The sequence below is a fragment of the Cynoglossus semilaevis genome, chromosome 1 (genome assembly GCF_000523025.1).
Source record: "Cynoglossus semilaevis isolate Cse_v1.0 chromosome 1, Cse_v1.0, whole genome shotgun sequence".
Lineage (NCBI taxonomy): Eukaryota > Metazoa > Chordata > Actinopteri > Pleuronectiformes > Cynoglossidae > Cynoglossus > Cynoglossus semilaevis.
The window spans coordinates 9,630,199-9,650,132 of record NC_024307.1 but is presented as its reverse complement, the minus strand read 5'-3'; the positions used below and the strand labels follow the sequence as shown (position 1 = coordinate 9,650,132).

The 19,934-nt window shown below is 40.5% G+C and overlaps 1 long non-coding RNA gene across 1 annotated transcript in view; it reads left to right on the top strand.

Annotated features, from left to right (window-relative positions):
* Window positions 1-5,391: 5,391 nt before the first annotated feature.
* The window catches only part of LOC112488054 (uncharacterized), a 28,256-nt gene continuing 13,713 nt past the window's right edge, over window positions 5,392-19,934 (top strand). The window contains exons 1-2 of the long non-coding RNA XR_003051748.1: window positions 5,392-7,177; window positions 11,795-11,886. This is a non-coding gene — a long non-coding RNA (uncharacterized LOC112488054). The remainder of the gene's footprint in view (window positions 7,178-11,794; window positions 11,887-19,934) is intronic.

Genomic DNA, 19,934 nt, shown 5'->3' with positions numbered 1-19,934 from the left:
CAGGGGGCAAATTCTTTTTTTCGAACAAAGTTTACTCCAGTTGTTGGGGTCAGTCCTCTGTACACCGGGCTGTGGGTCAGGTCTGGTCGTGTATCTGTATCAGAGAGAGGACGTGGATGTTCTCATCTTGTCGTCACCCCCCCCCAATGAACCTGAAGTTTGCATTCAGAGAAGTTGAGTTGCATCGGCCACCAGGGGGAAGCATTTGCAGTAGATTCATATGAACTCTCCTGATTCTCATTTAGATAAAGGGTCAGATTAAGGTTAACTGGCCCTTTAAACTGAGTTTTGATCAGTTGGTAGCAGACACCACCAGGGGGCGTTTTATGTAGAGAATCTCTTCTGTGAGGTGAAGGATTAGACGGCATATATAGTAGATGCATATATGTTAACATCGTCTGTCTCAATTCCAAGTCAGATCAGGAATTCGAGAACGGTGTAAGGCATAAGCTAGCCTATTAAACTAGCCTAGCCTATTAAACTAGCCTAGCCTATAAAACTAGCCTAGCCTATTAAAGTGAGATTCAGGAGAGTTGTTGGCTAGGTCGTTTGCAGCGATCAATCGCTAAACCGTTGCGTTAGTACGAAGACCAAGTCTTGCCGCCTTGGATGTTAACATACTGTAAGCACAAACATCCTGAAGTGCATACTGCCTCCTGCTGGTCTGGAATATAAATTTGATTAATTAAGCCTGGAATAGTGGACGACTGTAGTCACCAACACGACCGTAGCCATGGCAGCTCACCACAGAAATGGGAAGTTGAAAGGATGACCCAGACCTTTCTCTCACACAGTCGACAAAACCTCGTCTTTCTGAACAAATCCAACATTTTGCACAGACGCGCTCTCTTTCATTTTTTATTTTTCTCTTGGCGTCCGTCCGTCCGTGCATGGCTGGTAACAATCTGTGCAAAATGACTGCACGTGATTCATCTCAGAAGGATTCATTTAACTGTGAATATGTAGAGCAGAACATCTCATCACCACACAATACACATTTGACTGCCTGGGGTATTCGTGGCAGATACTGGGGCACATGTTCTGGGCAGTAACTGTGAGCTGTCTCCGGTCCTTTTGTGTCTCCCTGCGTTTCCTCCATGGCCTGTTATGATGTAGATGGCGGCGACGCAGTGATCAGCAGCTGCTGTCTGTTTGGTGAACAGACCCCCCCACTCCCCCACCCCATTCAGTTTATTGGTATAATGGCTAATACTGGGCCATTTGGGAGCGTCCATAATGCTTGGACACACAAACACACCAGTGCCAAGATGAAGTACTTTGGGATCAAAACAACCGTATTACTCTATTCCTTCCAGTGTAAAGCGCTCACATGACGTTCAGCTACCTAGTATTTATTGTATTACTTGGAGAATTGTTTTTGTTTGTTTGTTTGTTTGGTCTAAAACACTGCCAGTGTGTGTTGGATATTCTACTACTGCCAGTCCCCTCTTCCCTGGTTCCGTCCATCTAGCCCACTCTGACTGCTCAGCCTCTTGTTTCCTCCTCCTCTTCCCACTAATTCAAGGTATTGACACTGACAAAAACACATGCAGAATTAATCCATTAATCCCAACCATAACTTTAACCCACTGACTTAACCACTGATTTTTAACCTACACATCTGTATGCTGCAGAACAACTTGGCCTCAAGTGGTGTGAATTTTTTTTTTTCCTCCTCATGTTGTAGCAAAGTCCAAGAATCTAAAGTGTCTAACGTCACACTAAACAACCCTGCCTTTAAAATTAGCTTTTGTTTAATCTAAAGGAACTGAGTGTTTCTGTCTCTGCCACCGAGTAGAGACAGATTTTTTTTCTGAAGACATTTGATATTTTCGTATTTATAAAGTGAGATTGGCCTTTTAATGTTTTCTGATTGATTCATTTCGGGCCAAAACGAGCGACTTGAGCTAAAATTTGCCTGTTAGCCATTTAAATGTCAAACCTTTTCTATGTCTCGACTCGGAGAAAAAATATCGAAAATAAAGAAATTATACTGAAGGTTGATTTTTTTTTTCTACAGCACGTTTTTCAAACGCTGCCCACATTTTTTTTAATCCGACTCCACAAAGTGCCTTAAAGCCTAGAGTTTAAAAAGACATATTTTTGTACTTACCTGTCTGACTAAAAGCATGTTTTACCGTCAGCACAATGTACATAAAGGTTTGGACAGAATGACCTCAATTTGGTCGCTGTTTCTTTTCCCAACCATTAAATGTGGATTTAATGGTTTTATCTTTTTTTTATTATTATTATTTTGCTCACTGAGAACCTCGTGTTTTGATTGGACCAGTTGCTGTCTGCACACTACTGCCACCTCTGGCCGAGTTCTCAGTGCTTCCTGAATCCGTCGCAGGGCATTCAGTGTATTTTGATCTACTAACCAACCTTTTCACCTGCCAGTCTTTCTTTTTTTCCTCTGTTCTGTTTAACAAACATTCCTCCAATCAGTTAAACAGCAGCTCAACCAATCAGTATTGGTCTCAGCCATGTGGCACTCAGGTGATTTAAAGGGTAAATGCATAAAAAAGAACACCTCAAATAAATGATCCCAACTGGAATTAATTTTTTTTCCCTGTGATTAAATATGCAAAAGGAAGTTCGAAAACTTTTTTCCTAAAATTCTACCAGTATGATATACTCTATACCAGTATGATATACTGTATACCAGTATGATATACTGTATACCAGTATGATATACTGTATACCAGTATGATATACTGTGTACCTGGAGTTCCTCATCTATTCACTGGTGCACTAAAACAAGAATTATTTTTTTTCCGTTTTGTAAGTTTTAATGTAAAGTAGCTTTTTGTTTTGTGTTTTCTTGGAGTTTTTTTTTATATATATACAGAGAGCGTTAGCCTAGGCTGTTCAACATGTACTGCATTATATTGTTGCTCACACCAAACATTAAAAGGAGAATAAATGTCATGTGTGCAATAAAGAACCATATACACAAGCTAACCTCTGGCTGCTCTACCTGGACTGGTCCTTTACTGTTCATCATCACTGTTAACCAACAGTAAAAATTAGGTCATGAAAATCAACCCAGCCTTATTAGACCAAGGAAAGTAATTAATGAACAGAATGGTGTCATCGACAAATGCACAGAACAAAAAAATTACATTAAATGTGAAAAAATGCAAACAAAAAACACAAGTAATGCCATCAACCATTTTCCGTGGGTCATTGTCCTTTGTTTAATGTGGTCCAGATCAGGCAAACTATGGCCCGTGGGCCAGATATGGCCCACTGTGATTTCAAACACTGACGAAAGGTATGGTAAAGACGGATGTCAATCCTTCTGTTTCATGCATTTCAAAAAATCCACTGTGATTCTACGTGATGCCACTAGATGGCGACGACATCAAATGTGCTAAATTTTCATTAAAGTTTTAGGTTTAGGTTTATACATTTTATAATACTTTGTCCAAACATTCTACATCCAACTAATACTGGCTAATCTTACGGATAAAAAATGCTAGCTTACCAGTGAGTTAGCCAATTTAAGGGAAAAGTGACTTAAACTTGTAGTGTATCTGGGATAGGCTTTTATTAGGAGGATTTTAGGAAATCAAGCACAAGGTCAAAGACTTACTGTAAGGAGTTTAAAAAAAGGCAAAACATTTTAAATGAAGGTTATTTCTCGACATTTGAGTGGAAAAAGAAGTGTCGCGTTAATATAGCTAATCAGTTCCATTGCCATAGACCAGTGGTTCTCAAAATTTTTAAACTCTTTACCAACTGAGAAAACATTGAGCTCACCGCGTACCACTAGAGAGTGGTCGCATACCACAGTTTGAGAACCAATGCCTTAGAAAATCAAAAAAAAAAAAATTGCAAAAAATCCCACTTTACTCAGATTTATTAGAAGTAGCATCAATCGAGCTAATGCTAAACTCCACCCTGAGTTTTCTGGGGTTAGGATTCCTCTCCCGTGGTTGCAGTCATGTCAAGCATCAATAAACCTGATGAGGCACTTGGACACAAGTCCAAAGGTAGGTCCAGCTACAAGACCCAAACTCTTCCAGGTCTGAGGACTAACGCCTCCACAGAGCTCTGTTATTACCTCTGCTTCACCTCTGCTGCCCTGCAGTCAAACCTTCATCCTCGTCATCACACAGGACAGATGACATGTAGCCACGTGTGCTCGGGTTAAGAGTCTGACACCCGTGTCCTAAACTGTAACAACACCCATCAGGAGATGGAGTCATTTTAATGAAGGCTGACTGCGGACGCCGTGATGGATGATGCTTCAGCAGGTTTGAGGCTGCACGCGGTACAGTCAGCAGCAGAGGTTGACCGCTCGCTGGAAGCTGCACGTCAACCTGAATCAGCTGTGAAGCACAGGCCACAGAAACACACTGATTTGGTTTCCTCAGCAGGGCGTGTCTGCCCCTAATGGAACGGCATTTGTTTGGATTAGAAACACTGTTCTGTGGACGTCAGCGTGGCTCTGTTTTAAATCTGAGAAACCTCAACTGTAAACAGGATCAAATAAAGCCTCTATGATGGTTCACTCTGTGTGTGTGTGTGTGTGTTATGATGGTTCACCCTGTGTGTGTGTGTGTGTCTGGATGTTTTACTGTTTAGCTAGCATACTGCTCCAAATGTTTACAATGGATAATAGGTAGACAGTGTTTCGAAACAGTGGGTCAGGGGTTCGATTGCATCCTAATTCAGGTCAAATGCTCTCCATAATGTCATGTTTTTTAATAGAAATGTCAGATTCTTAGCAAATAGTTTGGTGTCAAGTAAAGCTAACATTTAGGGGACTTCATCACTGACATAAGCATCGAGGCAGATGTCTTTGTGTCGCAGTAAACCATGACGAGACAAAGAAAAAAAGATCAAGAACTTTTTCTTCACTTTGTTTATTTATTTATTTGTGCACAATTCAAGCACGTAAAATCCCCTTAAAAAATGCTGGTGGCAAAACCACTGACCAACACGTGACCATCGTCTGTGCAAACTTAGAAGTTTTAGTGAAGACAGCTGTATGACATCGACAGAAGTTAAGTTTTGTTAAATAAATTAAATATATTATCTTAATTTTTCATTAATATTTCAGTTCAAAACCTTTATGGTAGGAAGAAGATTCCAGTCAGTTTGATGCTCTAGACCAGGCCTGGGCAAACTAAGGCCCGGGGGCTGGATGCGGCCCGTCTAGCTTTTTAATCCGGCCCACCAATTTTTTTTCAAATTATATAATTTATTTATATTATTATTATACTTCTGCCTTTTCCCTGCAATACCTAAGTTTCCCCAATAGATGGCGTAGAAAATGATAAAAGCATTTTAGCCTTTATGCATGACTTTTATCTTAGTTCACACCAACGCTCCATCTATCTGCTCCTGATCCCCTCCTCCCCCCGGTCAATTTTAGGACAATTGTGGTCAAAAGGTTTGCCCACGCCTGGTCGAGACCATGACATGGGTGAGAAGATGTTCAGACCCTGTCACACCCTGAACCAGTCGGACCAGGAGCAGACCACCCAGGTCATCTCATTAGCCTCTAATGAAGTGGCTGCTCAATGTATGTCTCTGTATGAACCAGGTGCATAAAAATAAACCAGTGGAGACGGACAGGAAATGAACACGTGAGATGACATCCTGCCGTGTTGCTGGCTTAATTATCATCACCGTCCTCACGGAGCTGTGGAGTCTGAGCCGCTCCTCGTTCTCGTTTACCCGGCGGCTCGGTTCATAGGCCTCCTGCAGGACTCCTGACGACTCGTGACCTGAGAGGAGGTGAGATGAGCCCGCCGCTGTCACACTGTGAGAGCAGAGCCGTGCACATGTGAAGCCGCATCCCATTAACATGGCACTGACGCAGGAATATTAACTGAGGACTTTAAAGTGGACGGCAACTGTGCCGGAAAATAAAACTTCTAAATGATGAGGACAAAATCTCCATCTCACAGCTCCTCTCATCTTCTAGCTGGAGGACAGAGCTGATGCTGCTGCTGCTGCTGCTGCTGATGCTGATGCTGCTGCTGAAAAGGACAGTGGGGAGCACTGGTTTCAGGAAGGGGGCTGCTGGAAGTGACTTTAATGTCAGGCAGGAAGCAAAGAGCAAGAAAAGAGGCGAGGAGAGAAAAGGGAGGAGGAGGAGGGTGGTGATGATGGTGGCTTTGGCCCCCGGGAAGACGCATCAAAGGAGCATTTGTCGGAGAGAGCAGCTGGGAGTCTAATCAGAGAGAGAGAGAACTGGGGTTAGTGTGTGTGCATGTGTGTGTTTGGAAGGGAAAAGGGTGGAAGGGTTGCGTCAGGGGTGACAGATGAAGCAGCTTCCTGTGGAATGAATGTAGGGCATTCATCAGGGTGCAGCTGTTTCTGTGTCGCTCTCACTGCGTGTGTGTGTGTGAGAGAGAGAGAGAGAGATGTTGATAGTGCACAGTTGTTGCAGGTTTCACGCTCACACTGATGAATGAAACACTATAAGTTTTTGGACACCTGTGCTGAGTGACACAGTCCAGCAGCTGGGTATTGTGTGTGTGTGTGTGTGTGTGTGTTTGTTTTCCTAAAGAATGTAAAGTTGAGACAGAATTTAATTTAGTGTTTACTCAGTTAAAGCACTTCTTCAGGACTCCCTGTATTCATCTGGTTTCATCAGAATACTCGGGTGTTTTTGTCTTTGTAAGAAAAGCTGAGAACATTTTCTGCCTTTGTGTCAACTGCAAATAAAAAGTCCTGAAAAGAAGGAAACAAAACAAAGTATGAAGAACCGCAGCTGTTTGTTTTAACTGGGAAATGGCTTTAATACAATCAGAATTAAATAAGTATTAAAAGTATTAATTGTATTACATCGATTTGACATTATTTTTAAGCCTCAATTTTTATTTTAAATTAATGGCTAGCGGTTAGCATTAGCATAGCAAAGCAGAACTCTTCTTCTTCTGTTATTTATATGTCTATTATTTATTTATCTGGCGTCCTCGTTTCTCCCTGTAGTTATTTTTTGAAGACGCTCCTGAACGCACCAACGGGACACGGTTGTTTCTCCACCGTAATGTTGTCATAAACGCGCAAGTACAGGTCGCCGTTTCCGCCGGAAATCTCGAGTTGCGGTTTTGTTTTTTGTTTTTGCATCACGCAATCAAAATCACGCGACGACAACGACGCTTCTGAGTGTCCGTAAAGGAAGTGACGAGCACATACCCCGGAGTCTTGTTGTGTAAGTAACAACTTAACAGTTTTATATTTTTATTTTAAGTTACCGATTTAAAGAAATGCTGCTGTAAACATCGATTTAAAAACGGTTTAAAGACATTAGTCCTGTTTGTTTCAACATTGAACACAAAGACGTTTGTTTGTTTGAGGTCTTAGTTTATGCTAATTGCCATAAGACCATTGTTTTATAACACACATGTATTTTTCTTATCCTCCTATTCTACAATAATAACCGTTTGAAATATATATTTTTCATAAAAAAGTATTTTTAAACCAGTTACCAGGCGTTGACAACATAACAAATATTCTCTCAGTCGGTCTGTCTCAACAGTTGGTCATATCTTCAACCGAAATGGTGCGTGCAGTCCATGACAATGACATGGTCTTAACTGTAAATGTAAATGTAAATACAAATATAAAGTGTTAGGGTTGAACTGATGTAACAAATAAGTACAGTCCATGACAATGACATGATCTTAACTGTAAATATAAATGTAAATACAAATGTACAAAAGTGTTAGGGTTGAACTGATGTAACACAGTCAGCTGCAGCTGCTCACAGCAGCGTCTTCACGCTCTGTGCCATTTCAGTTTGTCCACAGTCAGGAACACATGCGGCCTATTTAACTTCACGTTATTGGCCGCAACGTGGTCGATTTGGCCCCGCCTCCACCCATTGAACTCTGTATTGTGAATAATTAAATGTAGAAACCCTGCTGGTCACATTCTTGGTTTCTTACGTCACCTGGCTGGTCTTTTAATGCACCATGAGACCCGAGGTTTGGTGGAAGTATCTAGAATGAGACTGGGATTTTCTGAACATCTTTGGTCAGAGAATGGTCCCCCTGTCCCCCCCCCCCCCCCCTCCCCCAAAGCCCAAATAAACAAAGGAAGACCAAAAGAGACAAACAAGAAGTATCTGCACTCCATTGTTCCCCTTGATAAGCATTAGTGTACAATACATCACTGCTGCCTCATTCTATTGTTCTCAAGAACTGCCCACTTGATGTGGAGATCAGTAAAGTATAAACACCCCCCTCCCCACACACACACATACAAACCTGCAAATTCCAGCAGTGTCTTCCCTTTTATGCAACCTCAGGATTCTTTGAAGAGCTCTGACCTTTCCCTGACCAGACTCCTCCGGGTTTTGAACTCGGCAAATAAAAATGATGTTCCTCCACGAGCACAGGCACAAACACAGCAACAAAAATAGCAGCAAAATACCAGCCATCGTCCGTCTGTGCGATTTTTATCTGCTTGTGAGAACAACTCATAATCCGACTTAACCAAGAGTTTATTTGTTGCCTGAACAAAATAGGTTTGTACTGGGTCTGAAACAGCGTTGTTCTGCAGGTGTGTGTGTGTCAGAGGAGTCTGGGTGTGTGTGTGTGTGTGTGTGCGTTGGGGGAAGGGTTGATTGAGTTCTTGGCAAGAGTGCAGTGAGACACAGGTGTATTGAAATGGGTCAGCATTTTTATTTCCCAAGGTGACCATGCTCGCGCACACGTTCACACCTTGTCTGTTAAATTTAGCCAAGTCAGATGTAGAACGTGCCTTCTCTTCTTGGTACCATTTTCTTTTTAAACATTATACTTCAAATTTAGAAGCACAGGGAGACACACGTCAGCTGTGTCTCAATTCATCATAAGGTTTGGGCTGCAGACCGGTGTAAACCATGAAATGAGATTTGGCCTAAGTCGTTTTTAGTGGTCACTTCATGACGTCATATAGAGAAGTTGCATCAGCAGTTGCTTCTGTTCAAATGTCCGACACCGGTCACTCCTGCAGTACATTTTTAGTGACAGTGATCATCAATTAGCGACCTGTCGGCTGCCAGTTGATGCTAATTGGCCCGCGCGAGTGTTTAGCCCCCATGGTGTCTGTTCAGAAAAATTCCCTCTGAGAAGTTTTGTTGGAGCTTCTGTCAGTTAAGAATGTTGCTGACATTGGTCTGGTAGTTGACCAGTGTGTTTTATCTTTTCTAAGTCGTTGTAATGTCCTGGGAAATACTGTTAAGTCAAGAGCTGAGTGTTTCGTTACCATGATCGTAGCAGGAACTAGCAGTTACAGTGAACGTAAAGTGAACCTTGTTCTGACTGTGTGTGTGTGTGTGTTGTTTGTGTCTGCAGCTGTGTCTCCATAATATGTTTATTTTCCCCCTCAGGTTCAGCTCCCAGCATGCATTTCAGGTCCTGGGGAGCTCACAGTAACTTCCTGCCATACAATTCTTCACACATGTATAAACACACACCCTAGTACACACACAGAGAGACACATACACAGACATAATCCAATAACATCCTTCCTTAAGTGCGGGTGATCAGGGAGACAAACGACGACATCGTCCCAGGTTGCGTACGTCCTGAGTGTTGTGTGATTAATCTGAGCACACAGTCACTGTAAACATTAGGAAGGACAGTCTTTTCTTTCCTTCTTTTTCTCTTTCTTCTTCTTCTTTTGTTCTTTTTTTTGTCACATTAATTTGTCCTGTCAGATCTGAGCCCCCACACCACTGCCCGTCAGGGGACTGAAACTACATCCACACACTGGAGCTCATCCTCCCTCCATTGCTGTGTAAATTTAGCACCTGTGTGATCGACCCTGAACCGATACCCTTTGGAATAATTGCCGTCACAAATACGATGCATCTAACAGAGGCTGACAGGATTACATCACTTGTCAAGGACCAATTATTCATTCACCACAGCGTCTTGTTGCTTCTCTTCCACCTGTGCTGGCATTTGTATTGTCTGGAGTTGATTTTCTGCAGCAGAGATGCAGTCGTTACTGGAATTAGAGATGTCAGAATTTCCATTTTTCTCCTCAGCTCAAAGGGTGAATTTGTTTCCTGGGTTTTTGTCTCCAAGGTCAAGAGTAAACTTGAAACTTTGTTTTAATCTTTTGCCTTTTTTCCCTCTCCTATAAACTGCTGGTATTTCCACCCAGGGTTATTATCAGGTGAATGGAAACAAATGTGCAGCCACTGTTTATGATTCTTTTTAAAAACCTCTGAGTCGATGGACTGTCTGGAAAGTCTGAGTTAACAATTTGGACGCAGCGGAAAAATATGGTTGAACTATTGTGGCTGGTTACTGCAGAGTGAACAAGTTGAAGCCATGTGTCCTCGCCACAAATAGATGACAGTTAGCAAAAAAGGATAGCATAAAGGTAGTTAAAAGTAGCATAAATATAACCAAACAGATTTGTGAATTAACAAAAAAATCTTTCTAGAAATTACTGGAAGTTAGCCAAAATGGTAAGTTTATAAATAAAGATTTTTTTTTTTGGCGAGGTCATCAAATGGATGTGATAAATCACTAGCCCACGCACAATTGTACTGATTTGCAAGTCTTTCTTATATGACTAACATGCAAACTGCAGACAAATCCCTATGAGGCTCATCTTTAGCCAAAAATATCTGAATGGCATCTGTTTCGGATTCAAAGAAGAAAAAATAGAAAAATAGAGCTCATTGAATTTTATAACAAATATTTTTTTCATATACAGCGACTTTTATATCAAAAATATGTGCCATATCAGCCATGACCACATGGGGCAGTGTGTATACCGGTAAATGCTACTACTGCACCACTTGATAATAATGCATTTTTTGACTCTAATGAGGGAACATGCTAACAAAAACAAGTTTACCGGGATGCACCGATATATTTACGATTAGACCAGGCAAAAATCTACAGTACAGTAGCTATAAATAAGACAACGATACCAACAGATCATTTTACTGTGGAGAGGAGGCCAGAGAAGATGGATGTTTATTTCTGTCATCCTTTGTTTACTGGGACCATCCTTCAGTAAGGCCTCAGGGAACCCTTTGCTCTTCGATCTCCAGCGACTCTCCTCTCAGCGGCCGAGCCTCAAACATTTCCTTCCCGTGACCCTTATTTTCCTCTGGCCTTTGCCCAGACCCCTCATAGACATTAAGTCTCTAATTGAAGCCGTCAGCTCTATTTACTTCACACTCTGCTGTTCTGCAGTGCCAGGCTGTCAGTGTAGCACGCAGCAGTCGACACAGGTAGCTGCAGATCCCAGTCGATGAACGCTGCATTAGCACTCTGTTCATTATTAGCATGGAACATCTGGGGCCTGCATCACCGGGACTGTAATTGGCACAGGAGGGGGAAATGACTGTGCAGTAATCAGACGAAAGTGAGAAGTTGGAGCTTCATACCTCCTCGCTGTTGTAGTATCAGGAGGTCACGTAATTAGCGGTTAGTCTTGACGATGTGAGCGACTGTATCATCGGGGAGGATCTCTGTGATGTGGAGCAGTGGCAGCAGCAGAACAACAATCAACTGGTAGACACAAACACACAGAGAGTAGTCCAGAGGACCGTAGAACCCTCATCAACTCCCTCAACATGGCAACAATACTGAAAATAAAAAAAAAATATGTCGCCTTCCTGCGCTGCTCAGCAATAGATCTGCGCCCCCCCCTTTGGCAACCACTGGTGTAGTCTCATCTTCAGTGCTCTACTCCTTCACCTGATATTTCATCAAAGTGTGGTCTATAACAGTGCCTACAGAGTGTAAGCTGCTCATGACAGTCCCACAGAATCTTCTGCCTCATCTTCAGGTTTGTTTTTCATTCTTTTCCTCAGGAAAACGAAGTTGTATTTCTATATTTCTGGAGACGTCGAGGAGCCGTCTGGTTTCGCAGCAGTTTCCTCTTTGGCCGTCATGATAGTTGGAGGTGAGTCTGGGTCGTGTGCTTTTGGGAGACCGAGGCCACGAGGGACGTTGTCCACGTCTGCTTTCATTCCAGTCTGCCTCTCCCTCTCTCTCTCTCTCTCTCTCTCTCTCTTGCTCTCTCTCTCTTTCTCTCTCCCCTCTGTCTGCCTCACATTTCTGTTTTTCTAAATCCACTGCAGTACAGATATTTTCACTGTCTGTGTTTATTCATTTCGAAGCCAAGAATGAGATATTTCTCTTTTCACTTAATGACACTGCTCGACGTAACCGTGTGGCAGTGAGAGCAGAGTCATGTGAACTGGTCTGCAGAAAACCAAGGTTGGCTGGATTTGATTATTTCATCACAAAGATGAGTCTGAGCTGCAGCAGCTGAAAAGAAGAGTCAACCTTGGTTCACACTCTCTTTGAAGAAGTTATAACAGGTGCGTCTGCTCTCACTGCGCTGACCCGGGTGAAAGCACGAGTGGAGTTTTATTAGAAAAAGTCATTTGTGTTACAGTCTGTTATTATGGCAAAACGTACACTAGGGCAGAATGTTCCTCACATCTCGTTGACTTTGCATCTCGTTGACTTTGAAGCAGCTCATTCCTACTGGAATTCCCTCTGTGTCTTCATCGGATCGTTACGACATGGTATTAGGACCATATTGTCAATTTGTAAGAATAAAGTCGTAGAGTTATTAGAAAAAGTTAAAGTGTTATAAAGGATTAAAGTCGTAAATGTATGAGTAAGTCTTGAAAAAGGAAGAGGTCTTGTTTTATGACAGTCAAAATATTATGAAAAAAGTCTTAAAGTTATGATAAAAAAGTTGGAAATTTACAAGGGTAAGTAGTAATTTTATGAAAAAATCTAATGTTACAACTTTTTTCTTTATTTTTATTACTTTATTCTTATAGAATGATGACCTTTTTTTGTACATTTACAATTTTTTACTGATAAAACTCCGACTTTATTCTCATAAATTTACGACTTTAATTTCACATTTGTATTGATTTTATTTTTTATTCTCTTCTCTTGGTCCCTACCAATCGTCGTAGATCTTAAATCTCTCAGAGGAGAACATTTTTTCTGATTAAAATAAATAAAGACCATCTATACATATTTATATGCAACATATATGTTGACAAATATTTACATCTGCCTGAGTTGAATGCAAATGAAATGCTTACAAGGTCAGTTCTTCAAAGAGTCAACATTTGTTGGATTAACACGGCGCGGAGGCTTCACGTTTCTTTGAATGTTATGAAAGGAAAAATGTAAATTAATGACTGAATACATACATGTGTGAGCGAACTTCAGTGACACTGGGCCTTGGACTGACGGGGCAGAATCAGCCACGTGGTAAAGGTGTACTTTATGTAGGTAGCAGACGAGTGTATGCTTCAGAATAAACTACAAACACCAAAGTTAGGCTTGAAAGACAGGAGCTGGTTGGTTTTTGTTTTGGTTTGTTTGTTTTAAACAAGTCTTTTTTTTCCCCCAATGTCATAAAATAGACAAAGGTACCGTATGTGCTGTTGTAGCCTTTATAAATATTATATAAATATTCTCTAAGTCTATAGAAATCCATCAACACTTTTATTCCATCAGTAAAGGTTTTTTTGAATTCCTGTGATTTCTTTTTCAACAGTTTTATTCCATCAGTAAAGTTTTTTTTGAATTCCTGTGATTTCTTTTTAGTCGCTGTTTATGTTGGTTTTTCAGTTGAACATAATAGACAACTCTGATTGACTGGTGTTGCCAGTCTCCTATTGGATGCTCTAGCTTTCAATTACACATGTTGCCTACTTTAATGTCTTCATCCTACTATTCATTAAAATCTGTTTTCCTTTAAATAGGATCAGATTTTACAAACGCAATGCAGTTCTTCCTAAAACCTGCTCCAGGACTGTAAATTAATTACATATTACTGGTCTTTGATGTTAAATTGGACTAATTAAAATTTGTGTAGTCGGTCGTTATAAGTCTTTGTTTTGTCCCTTATTTGTGTAATAGATTTTTTTTTTTGCCTTGTCTCGTGGTTGCCGTCACTCCTCACCTCACCTCAACTCTGCCTATGTAGAAATGTGACTGTTATTATCGTAACTCATGAAAGTAACCAATCCCTGTACCAGGTCCCTCCTCCTCCTCCTCCTCCTCGTCTACAGAGCTCCAGCATGGACAGCACATTTAGACGCAGCAGATTAAAGGATCAGTCTGTGGGATCTGTTGGTACAGACAGGAATATCATTTTCATAATTAGGACTTTAATTAGGACATAATCTTCTCAGCCTCTGACTAACTGTGGGGCTGTCATTACCTCGGCGTCTTCAGGTGGAACCTGTTCTGCTCCTGTGGAGTCGTGTTGTGTTCAAATGTCACAGAAAAGTTTCAGATTCAGAGGTGTTAAAGGGAAAACGTCCCCCGGAATTTGACAAAGATAGGACCGGATTGGATTGGATTGGATTGGATTAGATTAGATTGGATTAGATTAGATTAGATTAGATTAGATTAGATTAGATTAGATTAGATTAGATTAGATTAGATTAGATTAGATTAGATTAGATTAGATTAGATTAGATTAGATTAGATTAGATTAGATTAGATTAGATTAGATTAGATTAGATTAGATTAGATTAGATTAGATTAGATTAGATCATATGGAATTATATTAGATTAGATCATATGGGATTAGATTAGATTGGGTTGAATTAGATTAGATCATATGGGATTAGATTGGGTTGGATTGAATTAGATTAGGTTAGATTAGATCATATGGGATTAGATTGGGTTGGATTGAATTAGATTAGGTTAGATTAGATCATATGGGATTAGATTGGGTTGGATTGAATTAGATTAGGTTAGATTAGATCATATGGGATTAGATTAGAGTGGGTTAGGTTGAATTAGATTAGATTAGTTAAGATTACATTAGGTTAGATTAGATCATATGGGATTAGATTAGAGTGGGTTAGGTTGAATTAGATTAGATTAGTTAAGATTACATTAGGTTAGATTAGATCATATGGGATTAGATTAGATTGGGTTGAATTAGATTAGATTAGATTACATTAGATCATATGGGATTAGATTAGATTGGGTTGGATTAAATGGGATTACTTAAATTAGATTATATTAAACTGGATTGGATTGGATCACACTTTGTTTTGAACTGACTTGTTGCAGCAACTCAACAATAAAAGATTGCCGTGCTGAGGTAGAATAGGTTGTACGATAAATATATTGTATAAAATAACGCCTGTTAAAAATATAAAAAACTTGTTTATATTTCACACTGTTGTGAAACATGTGTGGCCTTCACTGAAGATGAGCACGACTGCTGTAGCTGCTGAGGTGACAGTGGTTCTGGAGGTCTTCATTGATTGGCTCTGCTTCTTGCTGATGTTGATTCTCCGTGTATCTCTCTCTGCCAGTGAAGGTGTGCAGGTATCCGTCTTCATGATGTCAGCCGCTGGTCGTCGTCAGCGTGAACATTAGCTGTGGTGTTTTACAGCCGTCGTCGTTCCCGCTCTCCTGTTGATTTGGTTTATTATTTGTTATTTGCTCCTTTTCCATTATAGTAAATACTCCGGGCCACAGTATCTGGACGCCGTGTACTGTTGACGTATCAATTTCCTGCCTGTTTAAAATTTAACGAAGGAAATGCACCGGCGTGAGTAAACAAAGTTGTTTGCGGCGACAGCTGAGAAGTGTGTGTGTGTGTGTTAATAATTACCTCACGTGCACATATGGGCTTTTACAGGTGAGTGCACGTCTGTGTCGCTCATCATTAAAAACCACACAGCTCCGTCTTTTTATATTCCGGCAGCACAATATCACAAATCTTTAAAACAAATGCATAAAATATGACCTGCTCCCAAAAAGGGAATCAATATTGCATGTTTGTCTGGAGGAAAGCCGCTGATGCATTCGCTGTGCTGACTTTTCCAATTTCTACATCTGAGATTACCATCACTTTCAAGTACGCGGCTCATTTTGAGAAACAGAATTTCATTCAGTGGCTGCTGTAGCTGCACGGCCCCAGGCTCTGTGAGGGTGGGGGGGGGCGTGTATTAATGAAATGAGAGACAGACAGTGTTATTTAAATCACCTCGGCAGCACAACCTGGGGCCTAACACAGGTTCTCTGCCGCTCCTCGCACTTGTTATCATCCCTCAGCCGACACAGCAAACTTAATCATATTCAAATAAACTCCGACAAAGGAAAATAAAACGGAAACGCCGACAAACTTAGCAGGTCTGAATTCAATCAGAGGCCACTGAGTCTTCACTTCATATTTAATCTGAGTCATCCACATTGAATCAGAGCCTGTTGGCTCAGCACTGATACGGTGAAGATGAAAGTCCCAGAAGTTGCTGCACTGGCCGAAAAGTGAAGAACCTTTTTTTCTTTCTTTCAGAAAAGTGTGAAAAATAACTCTGTGTCATTGACAAAGTAAACCATTAGCGTGTCATAGCTGTTGTATTTTCACTGTACACACTTGTACATAAGAGCTGTAGTGTTTTGTGGTTCTGATATTTTGCTGACTCGGCGATTCTGATTCCCTTCGATTGAATGACTACATTTGTCAGAATGTTCCTGCAGAGACACTTTGGGGCCGAACACTGCGATAAAATATTAACCTAACATTATTATTTGATGTTTATTTTTTAAATTCAGTTGCCGACCCGAGTGGACGGTTCAGCGGGTCAGATTCGGTCCGCGGGACGCTAGTTGATGGCAAATACAAAAAGTAAATTTCCTTCAGGGCTAATTTTTTTTTTCATATTGAGTGACTATGAAACATTTCCCAAAATCTGCATTCAGTCACACGGACTCAGAAATTAGCTTCTCAAATTGCGTTCCACACGATCTCAGCTGAAACAGAGGACGATGTTAGCATCTACGTAGTGTTAGCTCTTTAGCTCATTACGTTGCGCTGTACTGCTGCTGATAAATAATTAGACTAGTTACATCTGTAACACACGTGTCGAACTCAAGGCCCGTGGGCCAAATGCGGTCCGCCAAGTCACATGGTGTGGCCCGTGAGAGCTTAAAAAGTGTTTAATCGCCTTAAAATAAATTCCATGCTGCTGAGTTTGACTATTTACTTGATAAATATTTTTATATTAGACAGAGTAATATATAATATTTGTTATTTGAATCAATAATAATAAAAAAAGAAAAATGTATTAATCCATCATGGAGTAGATACATCGATATAGTCTGATGTGGCCCCCCAGAGAAAATAACTTTGACTCCCCTGATCTATACAGACTTCAGTGAAAAAAATGTCTCTGTCAGTTTTCCTTTGAATAAAATATTCAGGAAAATCCCATCATTATAAATATTCATTTTTGTGGGATTTTTTGTAACAGCATTAACGATGTCATGTTGTGCCTTTAAATCTCTAATAAAGGCTGTGAGCGGAGGGTGGACACGGGGTCCAGGACACAGGGTCCAGGACACGGGGTCCAGGACACGGGGTCCAGGACACGGGGTCCAGGACACGGGGTCCAGGACACGTCCCTCCGTCTCAGTCGGAACGTTTTTCTTTAAGAACTGAAGTTTTCTAAAAGCCTTAACGGTTTTCCTTCAACTGGAACAGCCGTCAAGTCTGTCAGGAAAAATAATCTTTAGTCTGAAATGACAGATTTCACACAAACTCTGCCACAATGGAGCCCCATCAGTTATAATGACACTTTGAAGCATTTACTAAAGAGAAAAACAGTTGGAGTTCAAAGATATCAGACAAAAACTAACAAAAAAAACCAAACACAATGAGTGATTTTAAGCTTCTTCTATTGATAGAATAGATCTGAATAAAAGAAAAATAATTAGTAATTAAAATAATTAGTATAAAAATATGACAAAATTATGAAAAATAAGTCAATATTAAGAAATAATTTCTTTGTTTTCTTTAACCATGTGGTCAAATTTGTCATGTTCTCCAGTGATTAAACTTTAGGAAATAGATTTTTAATCTGATGTTGTCGACATGTTCACGCCATCATTTTAATCAGTGGATTCATAAAAACTCCTGATTTTGTTGTAAATTTACATCTAATCTGCGTTAGTCCAGATTAGCCCAGTGGAGTAAATGAGATTGATTTAATTATTTTAAGATTATTGGTTGTGTATTTAACGGGAATTCTCTGGAAACTCATCTGGAAAATCTGGTGAAAGCACATTAACTGTGTGTGTGTGTGTGTGTGTGTGTGTGTGTTACCTGTTCTCCCTGAACAATTAAGCCGAGCCTCTTTACAGTATCTCAGCCCCAATTAATTTTAATATTTAAACAGCCGTGCAGAGACTTCTGAACTCACTAACGCAGGATTAGAGTCAACTCAATTAAATATTGATGGCCATAAATAAACATGCTAATTTACAGAGCCGCCACGGTGGGCCGTAAATCAGGAGAGAAAAAAAAAAAAAAATGAAATTCATTTGGAGTGCTTTACTTTGAGCTGAACAAATGTTGAACCGGGACGATCAAAGTCAGAGGTGAGAGGAAGGACGGAGTGGTCATGTGATTGGTGTGTGTGTGTGTGTGCGGTGTGAAAATGCTGCCGCGGGACGGACGGCTGAGAAGGGGATGACGGTTAAATTTCCAAAAACACAAAAAAAAAAAACAGAAGCTAATTTAAAAAAAACACACCTGTCTGTAGAAACCATGTTAAACTGTCGTTAAAGGGTGACAAGGCCTCGTGGTTCAGGCTAGTAACAAGAGTGATACAAGAGTTTGAGATTTGTTACGATACCGCTAACTTTTTTGGCTAATTTTTATTTTGATACTGTTCCAGATGCTGATACTTTGTGTGTTTTTTTTGTTTGTTTTTTTTCCCTAAATAAATCACATGAAAAATACTGGCCATTTTACAACTATAATAACTAACTTTAAAATGTATTTTCCATAGCATTTCAGTCGTGGGATTTATTTTTATTGATGGCTCGATACAACCATTCCATGTCTGATACTAATACTGCGATTTTGTTTTTTTTTTCAGTTTTTAAATTGATGAGTTTTTTTTTTCATTCAATAACACAAAATAAGTGAAGTGGTCGATCGTCCTGGTGACCTGCAGGGCGGCACTGCTGTACAGGTCAACTTCCAGAAAGAGTTCCAGTGACGTTGTAGTTCATCTCATTGAAACCTCTAACGATTAACTTGTACTGAAAACGTCTGTAGGATGTTTGAAAAAAAAAAAAAAAAAATTCCAAACAGAAAACAAGTCCTTGAGCGGCTCAGCCCTGACCGACGCTGAATCATTCATGGAGAGCAGCAAACGAGATGAGCGCTTGATTAAAGACAGGCACAGACGTTAAATCAGTCCAGACTGAAGGCAGATTCGAGCAGCACCTCAGCATAAAGAAATCACACTGATCTGTGACAAGGACTGATCAACTCAAGGTCAACACCGCTGCCCAGTCTGGACCACTGACTCCCAACCACTGTGCCGTGAGCGATCATTCGGTGTGCCGTGGAAAATTGGGCTAAAAATTATTATTTATTTATTGCAAATAATTTGTCTTTGCTCATCAAAGCATGAAAGGCAGAAAAATTAAGTACTCTTCTGCTAGGTGGCAGCAGGTGCCTGTGAAAACTAAAATAAAGATAATCAGAGGTGTTGAAGAAGATCATTGTGAGTCTTTCTTCAATTCCTGCCAGTATGTCAGCGTTGTCTTCAACTAAACAGGAGTACTTTTAAAAAAAAAATTAAACTAGAAGATTTTTATATTTCATTACATATACTTTTTGTCCGATTATTTTCCGTGGGTTTGTTCCTGACGTCTGTGCCGTGGCTCAAAAAAGTTTGGGAAACACCGCTGGAGACGTCGCACAGACTCGGGGAAGAGTCGATCGCTGAAGTATCGCCGTACCAGTTTGTGCAGTAAAATTTACTGCACAGCGTCACAAACAAATGCAAATGTGAAATCAAAGGCAGGTGTGTGTGTGCGTGTGTGCGTGTGTGCGTGTGTGTGTGTGTGTCACACAGTCAGGCGCTAACAGAGATTTCTCTGCTTCAAGCTCATGTATTCATAAGACGGGGTGTATGCCGAAGAGAGCCG